The following is a 23,170-nucleotide window of genomic DNA, read 5'->3' as shown; positions in this document are numbered from 1 at the left end:
ATCATTGGGGGCATTTTTTCACAGTGGTCATATTACAAAGGACCCTTTTAACCAGTTCTAGCATTCTCCATATTCGTTCAAACCTACACCCACGCAGTCATACTTTGCGATCAGATATGCTTCTCTTTTTAACAGTAATGTCTCCACATTCCCTCCACGTGGGGGTGCCTTTATCCCTGACAGGACGGACCATTTTAGGTCTTTTTCAGTGTGCTCAAGGTCAATGAAATGCTGAACCATGGGTGCGGTCAGCACTTTTTGCTTGATTCTTGAGCGGTGTTGGGCCAGTCTTTGACTAACTTGCTGGTTAGTTTTTCCAATGTAAAGTTTGTCGCAAGGTCAAACTATTACATAAACAACGTTCTTGCTTTTACAATTTGTGAACTCATTATGGGTCCACTTGATGGTATTATATTCGAAAGTAGTGCCTTCAATGGTGCTAGCGCACGAGATGCAGGTACCACATTTGTGGTGGCCTTTCACCGGATCTAAATTCCATAAGGTGCGTAAGTCACTTTTGGCTTTTGAGGTACCCAAGTCTGCTCTAATTATTTGTTGACCTATGTTCTTGTTCTTTTTCAAGGCGAACATAGGTTTAGCAAACGGAATTTCAAGGTTAGATAGCAGATGCCAGTTTTTTAACACCACTGATTTAAACTTATTTGTGAGTGGTCCATAAGTAGACACACACACCAGTTGTTCCAGTGGTTTCTTGTCTTTCTTAATTAGTAGTTCTTCTCTGGGTGTGAACCACGCACGCTTAGTGGCATGTTTTAACATTTTCTTAGGGTACCCTCTTTCTTTCAGTTGCTCGCACAACGTTTCAGCATGTATCAAAAAGTCCTCTTTTCTGGAGCAGTTGCGTCTGATCCGCAACAGCTGACTATAGGGTAAGTTTCTTTAAGGCTTTGTGGGTGAAAACTCCGATAGTGGAGAATGGTATTTTTGTCTGTTTGTTTTCGGTGTAAGGTAGTTATCAATTCATTATTCCGATGGAAGACCTCAACATCAAGGAATGTTAGTCGTTGATCACTACACGTCATACTAAACTTTGTCTGGATGCCTGTTGTTTAACCATTGATGGAATTCAGTCAGTTGTAACTTTGTACCTTTCCACTGGCACCAGACGTCATCAATATAGCGATACCATCTTACGATGTGTTCGCTATATGGGTTGTTTTGGTAGATAAATCGTTCCTCATACAGGGCCATGTAGAGGACCGCCATCTCTGGGGCATAAGGACACCCCATGGCGGTCCCCTTCACCTGCATGTAGAAGGTATCCATGAATCTAAAAAAGTTCCGTTTGAGTGCTAGGGTGGCCAACTCGATTATAAAATTAGTTGGAACTCTTTGGGGTTTGGGCCTTGTGTCTAGAAAAAACTCAATGGCTTCCAGTCCCTCATCTTGGGGGGTTTGGGTGTATAACGAATTAACGTCAAATGCCACCATCAGCTCATTGTTGTCATTGAAAGGTAGGTTTTCAATTTTGTTGATGAAGTCCGCCGTATCTTTTATATACGACTTGACTTCACTCATGAAAGGTTTTAGGAATATATCCACGTATTTGGCCAGAGGCTCTAGGATGGACTCGCACCCCGAGAGTATGGGTCTTCCGGGCGGGTTCTGTAGGTCTTTATGCACCTTTGGTAGGATATAGATTACTGGAACTCTTGGGTTCTTTTTGTTCAAGTAATCGAATTCCTTGGGGCCTAATATGCCTTCATCCAATCCTTCCTTTAATTTGATTTGTATTTCATTTTGTATCTTGCTGGTGGGATCTTCTGTTAATTTCCTATACCATTCAGTATTGCCAATTTGTCTATTGGCTTCCTCTACATATTTCTCTTTCTGCCAAACCACCAGGGCACCCCCTTTGTCGGCCGGCTTCACCGCCGACAAAGGGGGTGCCCTTTGCTAACAGAAGATCCCACCAGCAAGATACAAAATGAAATACAAATCAAATTAAAGGAAGGATTGGATGAAGGCATATTAGGCCCCAAGGAATTCGATTACTTGAACAAAAAGAATCCAAGAGTTCCAGTAAACTATTTCCTACCAAAGGTGCATAAAGACCTACAGAACCCACCCGGAAGACCCATAGTCTCCGGGTGCGAGTCCATCCTAGAGCCTCTGGCCAAATACGTGGATATATTCCTAAAACCTTTCATGAGTGAAGTCAAGTCGTATATAAAAGATACGGTGGACTTCATCAACAAAATTGAAAACCTACCATTCAATGACAACAATGAGCTGATGGTGGCATTTGACGTTAATTCGTTATACACCCAAATCCCCCAAGATCAGGGACTGGAAGCCATTGAGTTTTTTCTAGACACAAGGCCCAAACCCCAAAGAGTTCCAACTAATTTTATAATCGAGTTGGCCATCCTAGCACTCAAACGGAACTTTTTCAGATTCATGGATACCTTCTACATGCAGGTGAAGGGGACCGCCATGGGGTGTCCTTAAGCCCCGGAGATGGCGGTCCTCTACATGGCCCTGTATGATGAACGATTTATCTACCAAAACAACCCATATAGCGAACACATCGTAAGATGGTATCGCTATATTGATGGCGTCTGGTGCCAGTGGAAAGGTACAAAGTTACAACTGACTGAATTCCATCAATGGTTAAACAACAGGCATCCAGACATAAAGTTTAGTATGGCGTGTAGTGATTCACGACTAACATTCCTTGATGTTGAGGTCTTCCATCGGAATAATGAATTGATAACTACCTTACACCGAAAACAGACAAAAATACCATTCTCCACTATCGGAGTTTTCACCCACAAAGCCTTAAAGAAAACTTACCCTATAGTCAGCTGTTGTGGATCAGACGCAACTGCTCCAGAAAAGAGGACTTTTTGATACATGCTGAAACGTTGTGCGAGCAACTGAAAGAAAGAGGGTACCCTAAGAAAATGTTAAAACACGCCACTAAGCTTGCGTGGGTCACACCCAGAGAAGAACTACTAATTAAGAAAGACAAGAAACCACTGGAACAACTGGTGTGTGTGTCTACTTATGGACCACTCACAAATAAGTTTAAATCAGTGGTGTTAAAAAACTGGCATCTGCTATCTAACCTTGAAATTCCGTTTGCTAAACCTATGTTCGCCTTGAAAAAGAACAAGAACATAGGTCAACAAATAATTAGAGCAGACTTGGGTACCTCAAAAGCCAAAAGTGACTTACGCACCTTATGGAATTTAGATCCGGTGAATGGCCACCACAAATGTGGTACCTGCATCTCGTGCGCTAGCACCATTGAAGGCACTACTTTCGAATATAATACCATCAAGTGGACCCATAATGAGTTCACAAATTGTAAAAGCAAGAACGTTGTTTATGTAATAGTTTGTCCTTGCGACAAACTTTACATTGGAAAAACTAACCAGCAAGTTAGTCAAAGACTGGCCCAACACCGCTCAAGAATCAAGCAAAAAGTGCTGACCGCACCCATGGTTCAGCATTTCATTGACCTTGAGCACACTGAAAAAGACCGAAAATGGTCCGTCCTGTCAGGGATAAAGGCACCCCCACGTGGAGGGAATGTGGAGACATTACTGTTAAAAAGAGAAGCATATCTGATCGCAAAGTATGACTGCGTGGGTGTAGGTTTAAACGAATATGGAGAATGCTAGAACTGGTTAAAAGGGTCCTTTGTAATATGACCACTGTGAAAAAATGCCCCCAATGATTGGTTAGGCGAGTCGTAAATACCTTGCACTTTTGGAATAAATTGGTTGGACTACAAGTCCCACAATCACCAGCACACGTGTCCCAATATAAAAACCAGGTCATGTGACCTCCAACAAACACTCCGGTGGATGGATACCAGACTAGACGTCAAGAGCGACACGTAAACATTGCAGGTAAATGAGTCATCGATTAGAAAATAACGAAAGCAGCGCGAGATAAACAACTGTTCTAAATAATTGCACCACCTTTTAAATTCCGCAGCGCCCGCAGGGAAGCAACATTCGAATAAACAAAAGAGGCAGTGACCCCCTCGATAATAAGATGAAGTCCGGATAATCCGCAAAAGCGCGAAGTAAGTAACAACAAACCTCACATAATGTCTAGGTAAAAACGTGCAGAGCGCTTGTCTGAAACCGCCCTGTTTAAATGTTGCAGCAACCGGCGGCTGTGGAAAACAAGAACCGAACTATAGAGGCAGCGTCCCTGATAAAAGTGAAGACGTCTTGTTAAGTAAAGCAAAGCCAGCAGTAAGTAGAGTTATAGATACCTTAAAAGAGTGTAGACGCTAAACATTGTGAGCCCTCTAATTGAAACCGCGCTGTTGTAACATTACAGCACTCGATGAGCTTCGCAACAATTGACCAGTTTAAAGGACACGTGGCAGAAACAAGAGTCATTGAAAACCGTAAGTTATCCTGATCACTTTGGGCAATCAAACAGAAGCAGTAACATAGTGTCCCCAACACTAAAGAGACACATCCCTTGTTTTTCATTTTGCAGTGTAAAATTTAAACGCCAGTCAAGAGTCTCAGACAAATACAACAGACTCGACCATACAGTATAAGAAGGTAATTGGCACAGGCTAAACAACTATTTTATAGGTGACAATACATGTGAAGGTCCCACATTAAAGTATGTCCTCCCCTTACTTCACCACAGGTACCCAGCTATTAAGCCCTGAAGAAAAGTCCGATAAATGAATGACGGACTTGGAAACGCGTCGGCTTTGAGACATTCACAAAAAACTAATGCTTTTTTCGCAAAAGGCTTTACTTCCATGAGCTCAATGTCATAAAAAACGTGCATTTAGCTTAAAGCCTTTGTGTTACCAGGTTTATACTAAATCCAAAAAGTTCTTCCTTTCAAAACCTGGTGGAACCATTTAGTAGGGTACAATCTTGAAGTTAGCAATAATTGTTTGTGATAAATGTTTTGTATATATTGAAAAAAAAGCACTTATTTATAATTTTCTAATGTGTTCATTGTGAATAATGGTATAGTTTATGTAAATATATGTTCTGTGCACGACAACGTAACCTCAGACTTTTGTTTCAAACTTTCAGAAAAAATGTGCTGTAATTTGTAACTACTTGAAAGTTAAACATCCAAGGGTTAAGTACCTTAGGGTGTGATTCTGCGTAAAATAAAATATAGGCAGACCAAAACAGTGACCGGGTCCTTCTTATTCTTAAGCATTATATGTTGTCCTACCCAGCCACTTTATAGGACACAACCCCAATATTTGATACATCTCCTATGATAGTGACATGCTGAAGTCCCTGAAGCCCCGACATTGTATCTTACCCCCGATTTTATCCACAGATGTTAATTATCCTTTTATAAAATGTCCCGCTGAGCCTCCTGACGATCTAAAGCACAACTGCCTTTTTATGCAGACAACCCCGAACATGGCAAGATTAAAAGCCGGTCTGCTAAACTGCAGCTCCCTAGTAAAACATTCCCTTGATATTTTCCACACTCTGTAAGAGGACAAATGGGATTTGTTGTTTCTTACCGAGACCTGGTTAGGAGAGGATACTAATCCAGCATTACACTTAGCTGTCCCCTCCAGTTACAGCATAGTGTGCGCTAATAGACAAAGCCCACATCCTGGAGGTGGTGTTGCTATTATATACAGATCCCACTGGACTGTCTCCTCTTTCCCCTATCATCAATTGGAATGCATTGAAGCACTCCCTTTTTGTATCAAAATCATGCCCAATTTCACCTTTTCCGGTCTTTTGGTTTACCGTCCCTGCTTTCCTAGACTATGTTCTACAAGCCACACTGCGATACGCCAATTTTACCCTTCTTGGCGACTTTAATCTCCATGTCGACACAACTGAGGATTCCACCGCCCTTAATTTTGTGTCCACTCTAGTAGATGGAGGACTAAATCAACTTATCAGTTGCCCTACACACAAAGCTGGTCACACCCTCGATCTGATCTGCACTAACCTGGATGGTTTGACCACTTGTGACCCTGTGCCAGTAACATGGTCGGATCACTTCCTGGTCCCGTTTTTATTCTCCGGCCTTCTTAAAGACCGCTCCATCTGTCCGGCCAAACTTCAGGGCAGAAACTGGAGCAAGATTTCTCCTGATAGCCTTGCCCCGCTTCTCCAACCTACTGATCTGTTGGGAACGAGTACTGATCTGGATACTCGATTGTCCATCTTCAATGATCGGATATCCACTGCAATCGACATGCTGGCCCCTATTAGGCCTATCAAAACCTATCGCTCTACTCCATCGGCCCCATGATACTCCAATGACCTCCGTATCCTCAAATCAGAATGCAAACGACTTGAAAGACGTTGGAGAATAACCTATTCACCCAATCGTAAATCTATTTATAAGTCTGCCTTAAAAAATTATAGGAAAAAGATTATTGAACACAAAATAATTTTTCTTGAAGAAAAAATTAATCGTTCACAGGGCTCAACCAGGGAAATATTTGACATAGTCAGGTCTTTTACGGATCCCTTGGCTTTAAAACGCCCCCCAATGGTGTCGCAGTGTCTCTGCGATAGCCTTTCTGATTTCTTTGAAAATAAAATAGCTACCATTTATGATTCCTTTCCTAATAATACTCACGTAAACATTTGTCCCACCCCCCCTCCCATTCCAGGTCCCAGGTGTACGTTTCTCTGATTTCTCAGAGATTACTCTGGATCAATCACTGATGGAACTTTTAAAAAGTAAATCTGGCTCTCCCCTTGACCCCTGGCCTGCTAAGCAATACAAGTCTCTAGCTTCCATTCTGAATTACACCTTGAATGGAATTTGGAATGACTCGCTCCAGATGGGAATATTCCCTGATTCCTGGAAACACGCGCGTTTAGTCCCCATAATTAAGAAAGCTAACGCCGACCCCAGCGAACCCTCCAATTACAGACCGATTTCTCTTTTACAAGCCCCCGCAAAAGTGCTCGAAAGACTTGCGCAACAACAACTAGCGGGTTTCTTAGAAACATCAGGTGCTTACCATGATTCTCAGCACGGCTTTAGGCCAGGATACAGCACTGAGTCTGCACTAATAGAGATGGCTGATGCAGTACGATGGCGGATGGATGAGGGTTCAAGAGCGGTGTTGGTGCTGCTGGATTTGTCAGCAGTATTCGACACCGTCTCCCACCCCCTCCTCCTAGACCGCCTTCAATCTAAAGGTATCCAGGGCATGGCCTTAAAATGGATCCCATCTTTTCTGTCCCACCGTACGCAGGCTGTGTTCACCCCCCCATTCACCTCAGATAGTCGTCCGTTTCGGTGGGGAGTCCCTCAAGGCTCCTCACTGAGTCCACTTTTATTTAATGTTTATTTTTCACCTCTTTTTGATATCATCGGCCAAACAGGAATGAAGGCCACCTCTTATGCCGATGATTTCCAACTTTTGTTTTCTTATAATAGTATTACCCCCACAACCTTTGATCCCTTAAAAAACTGACTCCGTACAATTGCCCACTGGATGGATAACAATTTTTTAAGGCTAAACGCAGGAAAAACGGAGGTACTCTTTTTCCATCAGCCCTCTCCCATTGATTCTAACATCTGGTGGCCCCTTGATCTGAGTGACCCTCCCCTGCCCAAAGACTCAGTGAAAAATCTAGGGGTTAGATGGGATTCTAATCTCACATTCCACCATCAAGTCCACACAGTCTCCGCTGCTTGCTTCACTAAGATCAGAATGGTAAAAAAGTTTATCCACTTCCTACCTACCAACACGAGGAAGACAGTAGTCCAGGCATTGATTACTTCACACCTGGATTACGCTAACGGCCTGTATACTGGCCTGTCTGTGGGGCTCTGTCATCGCCTCCAGACAGTCCAGAATGCTGCAGTCAGACTGGTTATTGGTATCCCCTTACGCGAGCATATCTCGCCCTATCGTCGCAGTCTTCATTGGCTGCCGATACAGAAAAGGGCTGAATTCAAGGCTTTGGTTTTGGCCCAACTTGCCACGAGAGGCAAGGGCTCTGTTTATCTCTCCACCTGTCTGACCCCCTATAACAATATCCGGACCCTCCGTTCCTCCTCCAAAAACCTCCTCGTGGTTCCCAGATTCAGGAAAACCCGCTCAGGCGGGAAAACTTTCCAAGTATTGACCGCGACTCTCTGGAACAAACTACCTAATGCCATTCGGTTGATTCAGGATGAAAGACCTTTCCGGAGAGCCTTAAAAACTTATCTGTTCTCTTGATCAATTTTTTCCCCTTCATAACACCTGATGCAGCATGCGATCACACAGGAGCGCCGGGACACCCCGTTGGGGTATCTGTGCGCGATACCAAAACACACGAAATAAATAAATAAATAAGTAAACTCTAGCTGCTGGGAATACTTTAGCCCTTCCCAAATTACCACCTGATACCAAGAAACCTACGGCAAGTACCTGTATGTGTCTTTTTCTCCCATGGGAGAGCCTTACACATAAAAACTCATTTAAGTGAACATTTTACTTATTTAAAAAAGTACTTACCTGCTTACTAAGTTCAAGGTATCAACATGTATATAAAAATACGAGTGCTTTCTCTAAATTGGATTTGTTCTTTGTGTGTCTTACTTATTCCCTCTGTGAGTACAGCAAATGCTTAGCACTACCCTCTGATAAACCTAAACTGCTTGCCCATTGTACCACAAAAGAGCATATAGTGTTCTAATTTTTTCCTCTGTAAACCAATATGGGTTGCCTGGAATCTATACAGTGTACCTTTCCTTTATATAGAGATCCAGCTTCCTACACCAATGAATTGCTAATGTTTTATTCTAACCAGGAGAAATATATTTTTATTTTCTTGCAGGTGTAGGCTGTCTGACCCAGGTGATAGAGAACCCTTGCACTGTTGTCTCCAGTCAAAGCTCCCTGCCCAACAGACCGGCTGCATCATCGCTGACCAACAAAGGCAATAAATTACAGTACTTTTGAATTGTAGCCACGCTAAACTGAAACTCCACAGCTCACCCAATCGTTCTCTGCATGTCTGGTTTGGACTGTTATGATGGTGTTAACATAACTACTGTGAGTTAGGTAATTATAATACAGTTAATTACATTGCCGAAAGTCTGGTTTATTGCATGATGTACATGTTGTCTTATGGAATCTATTTTTGCATTCATTTTAATTGTTTATTTAAGGCTTTTGTCAGTAAAATTTAGATGTCTTTTTGCATGACTATTTAAATGATTTAAAACATTGGAAGAGTTGCGCGTTGTCAGGCCCCGAAACATCTCTTCATCCGCTTGCCTTTGCAACAAAGATTTATTGAGGTCATAGGATTTGACCTCTTTACTCGACCCAAGTAGCAAGCAAGTCAACTCATTTTTAGTAATATTTGCATTCACATAGACAAAACTTTTCTTACTTGTCTTACTACTAGCGTAGTGTATTATCATGTGCATGTATCACGAGTAAAGTTGGAGCAGAGTCTATCACGTCACCTTTGCCATTGACTTGCTTCAAGGGCTAAGGACTAACCGATCACATGCCAGCATCACCTGTCAAAGACCAGTATCGTTCGATAATGGTCAGTCACATGACGAATTGGCTTCTGAAAGACTGGTTCAGTGTTGCTTTACTGAAAGAGTAGATCTGGGCAAGTTCAATCACATGTCTGGATCACATCGGAAAGGCTGGAAGAGGAATTAGTGGTCTGTCTTGCATCACAGTTGGGGCACAGTAACATCACATATACATATACCTTTGTATTTGTGGCTTCTCCATAGCACTACTGTATCACATGAGAATTAAGACATAAAAGGTGTATGTGTAGAGTGCACATTCACCTGAGGGTCTCATGGCGCAATTGAAACACAATTGATTTTTGTTAACAAACTAAATAGTACTCATTTTATCAACCTCAAACAAATAAAAGGCTTTTAGGTCCTACTGGGGTTTGAACCTGTGACCATGCGGCCAAACGTACCATCTGTGCAGTAGATGCACAGGTCCGCTGGGTTACAACCCCCTTTTTAAGGCAGTCCTTTTGATAAGTTAAAATCTATTCACCTAAAATGTACATTCCACTCTTTGAAAACACAAGGTTGCATAGAGACATGGTTGCTCTAGAAACCTAACATTGTTATTCAACCAGTATGCGCACCAGCTGGCAAATTGTTACGCATGAAGTACAACTAGATGAGGAACAGATGTAAGTGCTCTTCTTTCTAGAGATACTGCTGCCGGACCAGAAGAGTAACCATTTCCTCCCACTGTTTCCCAGTGTTCTAGACTTGTCCAGAGAGGTTTTCAAGGAACCCACTGCAACAAAATCTATAACTCGAAGGGTGGAAAAGAGATACAGTTTTTCCTCGGGAGATCCACCAGATGTTCCAACATGTGATTTCCCCATCCACATATTAATGGACATTTGTTGGATCCAATCGTCTCTAACTCCACCTAACTGGTAATAGGAGACCCGATCCCGGTCATTTGCTCTGATCACTGTATTTTCTTGTTCAATGTAACTCTGGCCAGTCCCATGGTAACCCATAAGGAGGGTGTTAAATGTAAAACCAGAAAATGGGTGATGGTCGCCCCGAAGAACCCTTAACACTGCCCTCTCGAATGGGGGCACTTGGCCTATAAACGACATTGAGTTGGCCAACCAACATCTCGAAGACTGGATCATGGGGGCACTTGATAGGATTGCACCATTGAAGGAACATCTCACTTCCTGCTCCAAACCATCTGCAGAACGGTTTAACGAGTAGCTCCTGTTTGGAACAAAATCCTGCAAATGTCTAGAACGTATATTGCGTAAAGATTTCAGTGTCAATAGTAAAGCCACCTACTCTTTGGCCCTGAAGGAATATCGCAAGCTTATAGTCCACATCCAGTTCCACCTGAAAACTCTTCCAAATTGTTAAATCCCTATCATCTCTGGAACGTGCATCCGCCCACATAGTTCCTTCCCTAGAAAGCTGCCACCTGATTGCCTTCTTCTTTTAAGACAGTCGCAAACATTTGACTACTTCCTACAAACAATAAGAATTCCAGTGACAAAAGGCCTAGTTTGATGCTCCAGCCCATAACGATGGTCTCTCCACTATCACTCTGCCCTCCCTAGATGAATTTCACACTCTCCTCATTATATTTAAAATCTGGATCCCCTTCTGATCCATCTCTTCCGAGAAGTCTGGTCCAGGGAATGGAGACTATCGTTCCAAGGTTGAGCAATCTTCTCAACATCTCCTTTGCAACTGGAATAGTCTCTACTTAAGGCCAAATTACGAGATTTTGGCATAGTGGTGCAAACCGCCGCACAACCGCTCCGCCAAAGCTTGCGCTGTCCGCCAGCCAGACAGACTACGACTTATTCATAGTCTGGCAGGCAGTGTGGCGGTTCTCCTTGTGGTGTCAAATTGGACTACTGTAACATACTTTGCATTGGAGCCACACAGGGCAGATTAAAAAAACTACAGAAAGTGCACAATGCGGCGGCACACCTGTTGAAACTTGCAAGGTGGGCACCCGCGGGCCCTGCCCTGGAAGATTTCCACTGGCACCACTGAAGCAATGTAAGCAGAAGCCAACCCTTCTGTGAACATGGAAGTGGAAGAGGAGGGGGCACCAGGGGAGGAATCCATTCAAACAAGTAACTGCTCACAGAGTATCCTCCTACACAAGTCACCGGTGGGTGGAAGAATCTGAGAATTCCTAGATGAATGGAATAAGGTCTCTGACAAATATATACAAAATATCCAAGATGTGGCTATGGCAAAGTTAAAGCCACCTCAAACAATATCACTGAAAAAGAGAGACGCAATATCGACTACGACGGGAAGTAAATGAGCTGTTAAGCAAACAAGCTTTAGAAGTAGTATCACTACATGTCTCAAAAAATTCTAAAAATGTTACCAGACCTGCGGGTCTAGTGACTTGAATAATCTGCTCAACCTAACTGTAATGCCCTTGCCCTTGACCCATAAACTGGTCTCAAATTGTGTGATTCTAGGCAAATATTTTATTTCATTGAGTTGCTGTTTTCTGCATTACCACATACAAGAGCACCTTCAAATATGTTGGTTTAGCAGGTCTGCTGTAAAACTACTATTTAGTTTGAAGTAATAGACTAAAAAACTTTGCTCCATGTCTAATAAGAATGTAGCCCACATATAGGGTACATATGACCCCTGATTCGACTCTTAGTTCTCAAATAGCATTTTCATGAGGATGAAAAGGTATGTTACTCAGTTCATATTTGAAAATGCTCGCTTTTATTCAATGGATTAATTAAGCATGATGTGGTAGTGCACCGTCATTTACAGATAGCACATTTCCCAATGAAATGGCTACGGACTTTCCCACTAACATGGAGTTAGATGCTAAAACTATATAACATAGTAACAATGATCTGTGGAAATATGGTTTAAAAATATTTTTCACATCGCCTTAAAGCAGTGGTTCGGGGACCCAAGGGGGTTTGTAAAGCCTAGTTTGGGTCCGCAACACCCTAGAACATTTTTAAAGTGTATAGAACTAAAAAAAAAAGCAAAATGTAAAGTTGGAATTTTTTTTTAACTTTGTGTTAATATGAAGGAATTTGAAAATTCGGGGCTAAAAATTAAGTTGGTATCCTCAGATGGATTTCTGCATTGAACTGAATGTATTATGGACAATGAGTGGCCTCAATTGAATTTGGAAAGTCTCCCACATCCCCATATTAATGAATTATTTATTATTTTGTTGTGAATTTAAATAAAATATTTCATCATTTGTGTATTTGTTTGATGAATGCTTGTTTCTGTGTTTTACATTTGCAGTTCAAATCGTCACAATACTGAGTCCGGGGTCCTCCGCTTCCAGTAATAATTTGTTGTCTGTCCTCTGTTTCCAAAAATGATACAAATGGGGTCCCCGTGTTCCAGTAATGATTAAGTTTGGGTGCACAGAAGTAAAAAAGTTAAGGATCACTGTCTTTAAGTTTTCTAATTTGTTTTAATCCTTTTAAAACTTTATTTCCATCACACTACAGAATTACAAAAAATATGCTTTCCTAATGCCGATATATTTAGAAATATTTCTACAGTTCATTTGCAAGCTAGTGAAATGTGTGTTAGGAACAAAAACTGACATCAGGCATTGCATTTTACACTCCCTGTACCAATGCATAATTGTAAAGCTGTTCACTTTATGGATTTGTTTAACTTTGCCATCGGAGAAAGAAAAGTATACACACATCTGCGTGATAAAGTAAGCAGCAAGTCGTGAAAAGACCTAAGATGACATTTGACCTCCGCTTTTGAACAGACCGCCAATATGACAAGATTAAAACAAGATTTAACGGCATCTTTATTGTTCATTCGCTTTCTAATGAACAAAACACTAGTTATTTGCCAGCTCTCTGGAACAGAGCTGTAGGTCCTAAAATAGCTCACACTGATGAAATATCTACTTGCCCACCCAATATGGCAAGTCAGATTTTAACACTTGCACTAAGGGAAAGACTCACAGGGGTCAACTCAAATTATTTTCTAGTACCAAAACCAGGCAAGGCACTAAAATCAATACTAGATCTAAACACTAAACCAGTCCATTAAAACACAAATTCAAGATGACATCTCTTCAAGAAGTCATTCCTTTTGTCGGGAAAGGGGACTGCATGGCAACTATAAACCACAAGGGTGCTTACCTCTACATACCAATAAACAATCGGCACAGACAGTTCCTAAGGTTCATAGTAACTAAGATACACTACCATTTCAAGGTTTACCTTTCAGGATAAAGTTAGCACTATGGTTATTTACAAAATGCCTAGCCATGTTGGCAGCGCAACTCAGATTGAAGGGCATACACATCTACCCATACGTGGGCGACTGGCTACTAAAGGTAAGTATGTTCAGCCAATGCAAGGACAACATCAACAAGGACATTACACAAACTGGAATTCTCCTTCAACTACGAAAAGTCATCACCAAGACCAGAAAGGAAGATCATCCTTCCAGGGGCAGTCCTAAATTTAGAGACAAGAGCATTACCAGTGCCTTACCAGTGGACAAGAGGGTCAAGGCGATGATAGGGCAGAGTCTCCTCTACAGCAAGGGTCAATGTCTAACAGTGAGGGTAGTGGAGAACATGATGGCCTCTTGTAATACCCTAGTGCTACATGCAAGGCTACACAAGACCAATACAAGAATGGCCACAACATCAGTGGTCACAAGCATTGGGAGTTGGGACAATCTACTGGTTGTTTCTGACAAGGTTTAGAGGGAAATGCAATAGTGGAACCTGCAGAACATCACAGTAGGAAAATCATTTAACCGCCAACTCCCTCAATGACCATCACAATTGACTCCTTCCACACAGGTTGGGGATCTCACATGCACAAGCTAAACATCAGAAGTCTATGGAATTCTGAAGAAGCAGTACAGCATATAAACGTGTTGAAGTTGAAGGCTGTCTACCCAGCCCTGAAATCTTTTCAAAAACATTTTATTGTAAGGACAATACTTGTTCAAACGTAAAATACCACAACGATATTCTACTTGAGCAAGTAGCAACATACCTTCTAGGAGAAGTAAACACAAAAGCGGATAGGCCAGGCAGTCAAGAAAACAACACACAAATGAACGAAAGCAATAAATACTGGTAAAGATCTTTCAGTTTTGGTGACCTATTCTCAACTCGCAAGAACCCAAAAATGTCAACGCTTTACATTCAGCTTTTATAATCCATAATTCCTAAGAATGCCTTGTTGATAAAATGTTATTAATCAAAGGGAGAGTGGACTGAATTGGTTTTCTGGTACCTGGTTTACCTTGAGTGTCAACCCGAAACCCTCAAACTGTAATTGCCACTGGTGGTGTCAAGAATCACCACTGTGTTTTATTGTATGCTCTTATCATTGGGTTTGACACCTAGGTACTCTCTTACCGGGGTGAAAACCACCTCCATCCGATGGAAGGTACTGGTTGGATCCGTACAGTGATTTGTAAAATTACCTCGTATACCATAAAAATGCGAAGTTTAATACGTGAGGAGTATAGGGGTAAGATTAAAAGGGGAAGTGGTGACAGTGTTGGGACGTGCTATTTGTCCTTAGCATTACACTTGAATGGTCAATGTGTTTCCGCCTCAGTTGCCCTAACGGGTTTAGGCCTCTATCAGGACTTTTCTATTTGTAGTAGTTGACAGATTCCTTCTGCAGTCGTATTATTATGCATCCCTAAGTGATTTTCTTGTGCGTCTTCTTTTGGTTTGTATACTTGGGTGTTGTATAGGCTTGTGTTGAGCCTATAACTGCAGGAAAAGACAAATTGAAAGGGAGTCAGAGACCAGTGATTGCATCGGACACCATGTGGCTTTCTTGATTACATTTCTCCCTGTGAGCATATCTGACATACACAATGTGATTTTTTTTTTTTTTTAATGCTCGTGCATTCAAAATTGGTTTGTGCGAGGCATACTAGGACTGTTAGATCTTTTGTGTGTCCAACTAGGATATCTATTTTTTGGAAGGCTATGGACATTTAGCTCATCCGAACACCTTACCCCTATACTCTTCATTTACATTAAACGTCACATTTTTAAGATATAGGAGGTAAGTTTATAAACCTCTGTATGGATCCCACCAGTACCTTCCCTCTGAAGGAGGGGGTACTCACCTAGGGAAGCAAGTTGCTAGGTGCAAAACCCAATGATGCTGCCACCCAATAAAACACCATAGTGGTCATTACTTACACCACCAGTGGCAATTACTGGTTGAGGGTTTCGGGTAAACACTCGAGATAACCCAGGCACCAGAAAAAACAGTGCTGTTAACTCTCTCCACGCGTCTACCTCCCTCATTTTTGATTTCCTTGACTGTTGATAAAATGGTCTGCGAGATTTGCCTACATTTTACCACTAATCCCTATTTATACCGCAAGTTATACACAACTGCAGGCAAGAAAACTTCACCTTGATCCTGAAAGCCTCACAATGTGTTGGACAGATCTAGTTCTCATATCTAATAGAGATATCTCAGGAACAGTTAATAAAACTCCCAATGCATCAGGATTTGTTGACAATACAGGAAGGTCAGCTATGGCATCCGGAACCAGACACCCTCCGTTTTGACAGCATGGCTCCTTAGGCTTTAGAGTTTGGTCTCCTTAACCTACCGAAATGAGAAATGGAAGTTCCGAAAGAAATAAGGAATCTAACAAGAAGGTACAGTAACAAGTGGAAGACCATCTTTAACTGGTGCAACAAGAAAGAAGGCCACAGGAATTTGGCACCCAATACCACCATAATCCTATACCAGATATCCTCTCAAGAGGGGTACTAGGCAGAATTTTCTTCACCACACCAATGATGAAACGTTTTCTAAAGGGAGCAAAAAAGGTATTGCCCCCAAGAAGTGCACCCATGCCCACCTGGAACCTGAATGTGGTGCCTACTCAGCTAATAAAATCACCTTTTGAACCAATGCTTAACCCCCAACTCACTTTCTTAACCTTAAAAACTCCCCTTTTAAGTGTCATCACCTCACTAAGAAGGGTTAGCAAGATGCAAGCTCATGTGGATGGATGATGCACAGATTTTATCACCCCTGCAAGTGGGATTTAGAGAGAGTACAGTTACCATTGACCGAATTTTTACTTATTTTCTGAAAGTGCAATCAATTAAAAAGAGCACATCTACACGGTATTTGCGGATCTTCATGCTGCGTTTGATCTCATCCGCAGAGGGAATTTATGGGCAGTCCTTGAGCATATAGGTGTCCGTCAGAATTGATTACATATTATTATTAGGTTCCACACTGGAAACTATGCTCAAGTAAGATGGAGACATAGGGCTGACTTGACCGAACAAATTAAGGTGGACAGGGGACTGCGACATGTCTTTATACTAGCCCTGACCCTGTTCATCCTATATATTAACAGGTTGATTGAGTCCTTGGCTGATTGTAATGGTGATTTGCCCGTTCTTGCAAGGCATAAAATAGTATCACTACTATTTGCTGATGCCACCTGGTTAGTTTCTAGTAATAGTCATATTAGTAGTAGGATGTACTTATCTGTGTATGCGCAGCAACAAAAGAAGGAATTTGGATATATGCATGTTCTAAAGGGTTCTGGAATGTTTTAATGTTCTATTCTATTATAAGTGTTTGTTGCTGCTGTGTATGGGAGCAAAAAATAAGTTATGCATAATATTGGCCTCCGTGCATTAACATAAAATCCACATAGATCATTCAGAGGGAGGGTGAAACTGGGTAACCCCCACCTGGGTCGAGTGCAATTGAACTATTTGGGCTTTAGATTTACAAACACTTTATCTTGGTCACCACAAATAACCAAGAGCCAAAACTTCAACACACAAATGTTGCCATATCCAAAAGGTTGAGATCTTCAAGATTCAGGCCAGTTTTGCGCAGTAGAAATTTATCCGGCAACGGTCATTGGTGCCGCACTGTACAGTGATGAATTTTGGGGTCTACACAATCTTGACAGCATGGAAAGATTAGAGAATACATTCATGAGATCAGTGTTAGCTCTCACCCGAAACATGCCTTTAACCCCTATGCGATTAGACCTAGGCTTAAACATCATAGCACTTGTGGTTGCATTCTGGCCCTTGGCTCAGAATATGGACAAACGTTTCATCTTCTATGCTGCGAGAGTCCTCTTGTGAGATTATTGTGCTAAATTCCAAAGGAACCATGCCTTGCTTACAGATTACAAACTATTGTTTAGGACATTAGGGATGACTGATTCATAGTTCAACCTGAGCACATACAGGAAAACACTTTTAACCATGCAAAGAAGTGATATTGGGACCATATAAAGGCTCAGTGGCTAGGTTGTACCACTGTAGAGGAGCTAACTGGTAGATTCTTGGATTGTAAGGGCACACCAAAAGGGTAAGACTTCCTAAGTCAAATTGACCCCCTTCCTTGGCTAAACTCTGTACTTAAAATTTTGGTGTAGTACCCTACCTCTAAATGCGCTGCGCAGCAAATGATCGAACTGTAATCTTTCTTCAAATTGTCTCGCTTATTTGTCTTATTGTGAAACATTGGACCAGTTTTTAGTTTTTCTGCTCAGAGTATACTGTTATCGGGAAGACCTGGCTATTACCGGTCTGCCGCACATTAGCAACCGAACACTTGAAGGATATTCCTAGAATCCTTAAGAGCGGCAGTACTGAATAGCTAGTGTTCACTCTGTACAAATATTTATTGTTGCTTACTGGCAGAAAGGCACATTTAGAGAACAAATGGCTGCTTTACGATCTGTTTAGTATAGAGGGGTATTAATCTGAGTTCAGCCAAAGGAAATTTACATTTTTGGAATTTTGTAATATGAGTAGAAGTTCTGTCAATGTTGATCACCATTACAACTAAATGGTATGCCTTTTTTGGTTCCAAAGTTATTGTTATGATGTCTTTGCATAATGTTGTTTGATCTAGATTAATTGACCAGGCTGCTCTGATTCTCACTTTTTTGTTTTAAAACTATTTTTATGTAGCTCAGAATTTATGTATGTTGTATTTTAATGGACTTTCATGGTGTTCTTTTAAAAACCGAATAAAGAACTACTACTACTACAAGCTCACTACACAAGAACTCTATCATCTGATACACAAGGACAAAGTGATTAGAACAAATCCAAAGTTCATCACCAAAGGTGGTAACAAAATTCAAAGTTAATCAGGCCATCCACTTATCAGCTTTTCTTCCAGCATCCAAAAACACAGATGGAGATGGCCCGTCACTCACTGGATGTACGAAGAATAGTAATGTACTATCTAGAAAAGACAATAGCCCATCAGAAGAGGAGAACAACCCTACGTATCCTTTGCATATTCAAGGAAAGGCTCTCCTGTCACCAAAGGAACTCACACGAGGTAGTCTGTACACACACTACAATACTGTCACAAGACGGGAAGAAAAACACTCCGAGAAAGACCACAGGTGCTCTCAACAAGCAAGAAGGGAACAATACTTGCCTTCCTAGGAAGCGTGGCACTGGATGTTGTGTACCACAGCCACATGGTCATCAGTACCCACTTAACCAAATCATTATTGTGTGGACAGCCTATTCAACAACGAGACAGAAATGGGACAAATCATGTTAAACTATTTGTAAACACACTCTAAAGAACTTAGACTCCCCACAGGGCAAAATACCGCTATATAATCGATGCACAGCATGTGAATCCAGAAAAGATTCAGGCTGCAAAATGAAATGGTTCTTATTGGTAGGAATGGCTTGCAGCTTTAAAAGTTTCTTTAATCACATGCGACTCACCCATTTTCACAAATAGAAGTGTATTCACAAAGGAAACAGAAAAATCTCTCTCTCTCTCTCTCTCTCTCTCTCTCTCTCTCTCTCTCTCTCTCTCTCTCTCTCTCTCTCTCTCTCTCTCTCTCTCTCTCTCTCTCTCTCTCTCTTCCCCCCCCCCCCCCCTCCCTCTCCCCCTCCCTCCCTCTCCCCCTCCCTCCCTCCCCACATGGCTAAAAGAGTGAGCAAAACACTGTGAATGTAAGAAGGCTTTTGGTCAGTTAGAGGTGTAGTGCATAAATTGGACATATCCGAGGCCAGTGAGTACTCTTGGTGCACACCATTGACATGTACACAATTCTGCTTAACAGTCTCCTGTGCCAAACCCTTTGTCTCACACACTTGATTTTTAAAAGGTGCCATAGTTGCTTTCTCTTCATGATCCGCGCATTGTAGGCCATATAAGCTTATTGTGGTCATGGACTCTACTTCAGTTGTGCTGTGTGTAGGAAACCTGGAATTTTGTTGCAGTTGTGCCAACACTTTTTGCCCCATTTAGAACTACTATATGCTAGTTCTTAACTGAGGCGCCAATGCTCTTTCCTTAAAACAAAGGCCTGCTCAATTGTTCACCAATTTAGTACCCCTGTAAGTCCCTAATAAATGGTACCCAGGGTAAGGGTACTAAAGAGAGTCCCTTAGGACTCCCTAAGGGCATGCAGCCTGCCATTGCAGGATGCGTGTAAGGATGGAAATCCTCGTGAAAACACGTCATGGCACACTCCCTGTGTGCCGTGCCCAAGTATACTGCATGTATTTTATGCAAATGGGGGTGGGGTCGCACACTACTCTCACACCGGCGGTGTCGCCCCTAAGGACTCTGGTCAATGTAGTAGAGTGTTCGCGATGCATCATCTTTCGATCTTCTGCTATCTTCGCTGTCTTCGCCATCCCTGGACACGTGTTTCGGGGTATTACCCCTCATCAGCAGGGATAGGCCGTGTACTGGGGTTGCCGATGGCTGCCAATATCTGCCAGGTATAGTACCACTCAGGCGCGAATTTTATGCAAATCACCCTTCCAGAAGGCTTTATTAACCCTAAAGTCAGTGTGTATTATATAACCTGTGAGGACATATCTACGTATGCAGATATGCCCCTGTGCTGTGTAGATAGTACAAGTTGAGCAGGGAGACCATCTTAAATATATGTACTGGGCACTGGTCATTACGAGTACCCCACTTACGCGATGGCTTTACTGAGACCTATGGTGTTTGGTATCAACCAACTTGTCTTAATACATCTGTACTATTGCCAGTACTCTATTTCTTATGACATGTACCCAGAAGGCACCTTTGAGGTGCGACTGCCACCATAGATACGTTTCTGACCCCCTGGAGGTGAGAGCCGACCCACTCGGAGGTCAGAAACAATGCCTTCTCTGGCAGGAGGTGTTTACACCTCATCCAGCTGCATGGTTAGTAATTTAGCATATGAAAGCCACGGGCTTCAAAGCATCTGCTGCCTTTGATATTCAAGCCCGGCTTTCACCAGACCGGGCAGGTGCCACCTGAGGCCCATTTGGCAACAGGACATGCGGGAAAATTAGCTGATCAAGAGGCCATGGTCACATTCAGGCTGGTTATTCCCCTAAGGTGAGCTGCCTGAAGTGAACACAAAATGAAGGGTTCCATCATCTTGTTTTTTGGTGGATTTAGAAACTCTTGCACAGAGTTCTGTCAACTCCCCACAGGAATTGATCATATAGGAGGTGTAGTGACCCCAGGGGTAAGTAGTGCATTGGCTACTATCCTTCTCTCGCCTTAACATCCCTAAAGTCTATGTTTAGATGGTCTTCTAACACATGGAAAACAGATCAAGTCAAGACTTCGACTACTGGGAACCAAGTCAGACTAAGAAAGACCGACAGAGTGAGAACCAAAGACCTTCACCCAACCCTGCTAAGCTGCTTGTTCTTTGCCATTCATCAATGCCGATTTCACAAAAAGCTGGACACCCTCCCCAAACCCTTTGAGGCCCATCCAGCACTCCAACAGCCTGGAAAAATCTTCCTTGGAGTAGAGAAGCTACTTCCCTGCACCATCAGGAACCAACTGCAGCATTCAGGTCCAGCCTTCGGTTGACCCCAGGGCCTACCGATGGAGCAGCACCCCAGGAAAAGATCTTTGTGCTCCAGGAGGTCAGATCTGTCTCCTCACCGAGTTTGGAGATGTTATTACCCCCAGGAGCCGCCCTGCACCAATACCTGGGGTAGCAGAGCAGTTGCTGCAACCAAGGCTTGATGCGTGACCACCGGGTCCATCGATGCAGCAGTCCTTCAGTAAGAGGTCACAGTGCTCCTTTGAGTTCTGCCATACTGGTCCCCAAGTTTCCTCTTGCAGTCTCTTTCTTGCAGGTACTTTCTGCCATTGACATTTGGGGTTACCACCGCTGAAAGCACTTCTGCACTCGGACACCCCAAGGCAGGTAAATCTGAACTCCAGGTGCTTTCTTGGACCTTGGCCCTCACTCACCATAAGTCCAGAAGATCACTCCTGTAAGACATGTGCTAGTGAAACTATGCAGTGAATGTTTCTTCCATAGCATAACAATAACACGTTCGAAGCTCATGCCTCAAATCTGACAGCTGTAATGTTCTACTGTTGCTTCTGTAAAATGTGATAATGTCTAAAGTACTTACCCGAATACAAAGATCTTGGTGGCTAAACTTCTATTAAAAAAGTTATTTTTCTAAATTAGTCTTGTTTCTAAGTGTGTCTCTTATTTATTGACTCTGTGTGTATAACAGATGCTTAACACTACTGTCTGATAAACTTAAACTGCTCGCCCACAATACCACAAAGAGAGCAAATGAGATTATTTAAACCCTGTAAGTTAATGAGGGGGAGCTGGGCTTTTTACGTAGAGGACCTCCTTTTGGTATACTACAATGTGGTTCCTTCAAGTCTTTTTTTTTTTTTTCTCTCTCTTTCTTGGTTCTGTCTCTTTTTATGGGAGCATGTTAAAGGTGAGTCTTTGGGGTGCATATGTCAAAATGGTAGCAAGGACATTACATTGCAAGAGTGAAGCCACTGACTCCCAGGGCTGTACAGAACCAGTAGTCCTGCAGCAGCTCCCTCACTACACTCCAGTGTCTGAACCACCTCAAGCTCCATGACCACCCTCTGTCCACTCCCATGCCATAGCCTTCTTTGTTATCAGTGAAGGTGTTCCTGAACGGTCCCAGTTAACTGTCTGGATCTACTGATCCTGTGACCAGGTAGTCTGTTCCAAACCAACTATCAGAGAACTAGCATAATGGTACGGCTGCCACCATCTCGAAATACTGCCAGTTCCAGGGGGCTACTCACCACTTTGTCCCAGAAGGCAGAGGGCAATGTAAGATTCTTTTGCCATGAACAACAATATTACAGCTTTGTCCTTCACCCTCTCTGACTTAACCCTTTTGTACTCATGCCCTGTACTGCTGTAAAGGCACATGTTAGGAGCCACACTGGAGTTAAGAGCTGATCAGTCCCTATACCACCCAAAGCCTCTTGCTGTCATCCTCGGGAAACTTTTTAGCACCCCCTAACTCCCGTCTGAAATCTAGAGGTAGGAAGGCAATAGCTGCCCTGGGAATGAAAGCTTAGAATACTTTGCCCTTCCAGTTGAGACTTGCACATTCTGAACCTATGTTAAAAAAACTGGTAAAAACCTGGATCTTTGCTGCCCCAGACCACACTGTGCTATCCTTCATCTGATCCTTATTTCATGTGTTAGCCTAACCTTTCCCTACCACAGATCTCTGAGGTCTTTTTCCGCTAGCGCCAAGATGCTCCTTGGAGTGAACTCCACGCTTTACAAATCTATCCATTCATCAGTTTGTTTCAGAACCCGGCTACTCCTGCCCAGCCGCATACCACTTTATTATTATAGGAAAATCATGCCTATTCTTGTAGAAGGAACATTT

General features: G+C 42.5%; 1 protein-coding gene across 20 annotated transcripts in view; it reads left to right on the top strand.

Moving 5' to 3' along the window:
• Positions 1–23,170, top strand: part of CLASRP (CLK4 associating serine/arginine rich protein) — a 739,455-nt gene that overhangs the window by 55,381 nt on the left and 660,904 nt on the right. For 9 of the 20 annotated variants that reach the window (XM_078660953.1, XM_078660965.1, XM_078660956.1 and 6 more), the window contains one exon: positions 8,790–9,007. The gene's annotated coding sequence lies outside the window, so the exon portion shown is untranslated. Of the gene's footprint in view, positions 1–8,789; positions 9,017–23,170 lie in introns of all 20 variants that reach the window. The other 11 variants (XM_078660959.1, XM_078660947.1, XM_078660949.1 and 8 more) reach the window with 2 other exon arrangements.

Source organism: Lissotriton helveticus, chromosome 9 (genome assembly GCF_964261635.1).
Source record: "Lissotriton helveticus chromosome 9, aLisHel1.1, whole genome shotgun sequence".
In the NCBI taxonomy this organism is placed as follows: Eukaryota; Metazoa; Chordata; class Amphibia; order Caudata; family Salamandridae; genus Lissotriton; species Lissotriton helveticus.
The sequence above is the reverse complement of the archived record's forward strand: the minus strand, read 5'-3'. Positions and strand labels throughout refer to the sequence as shown.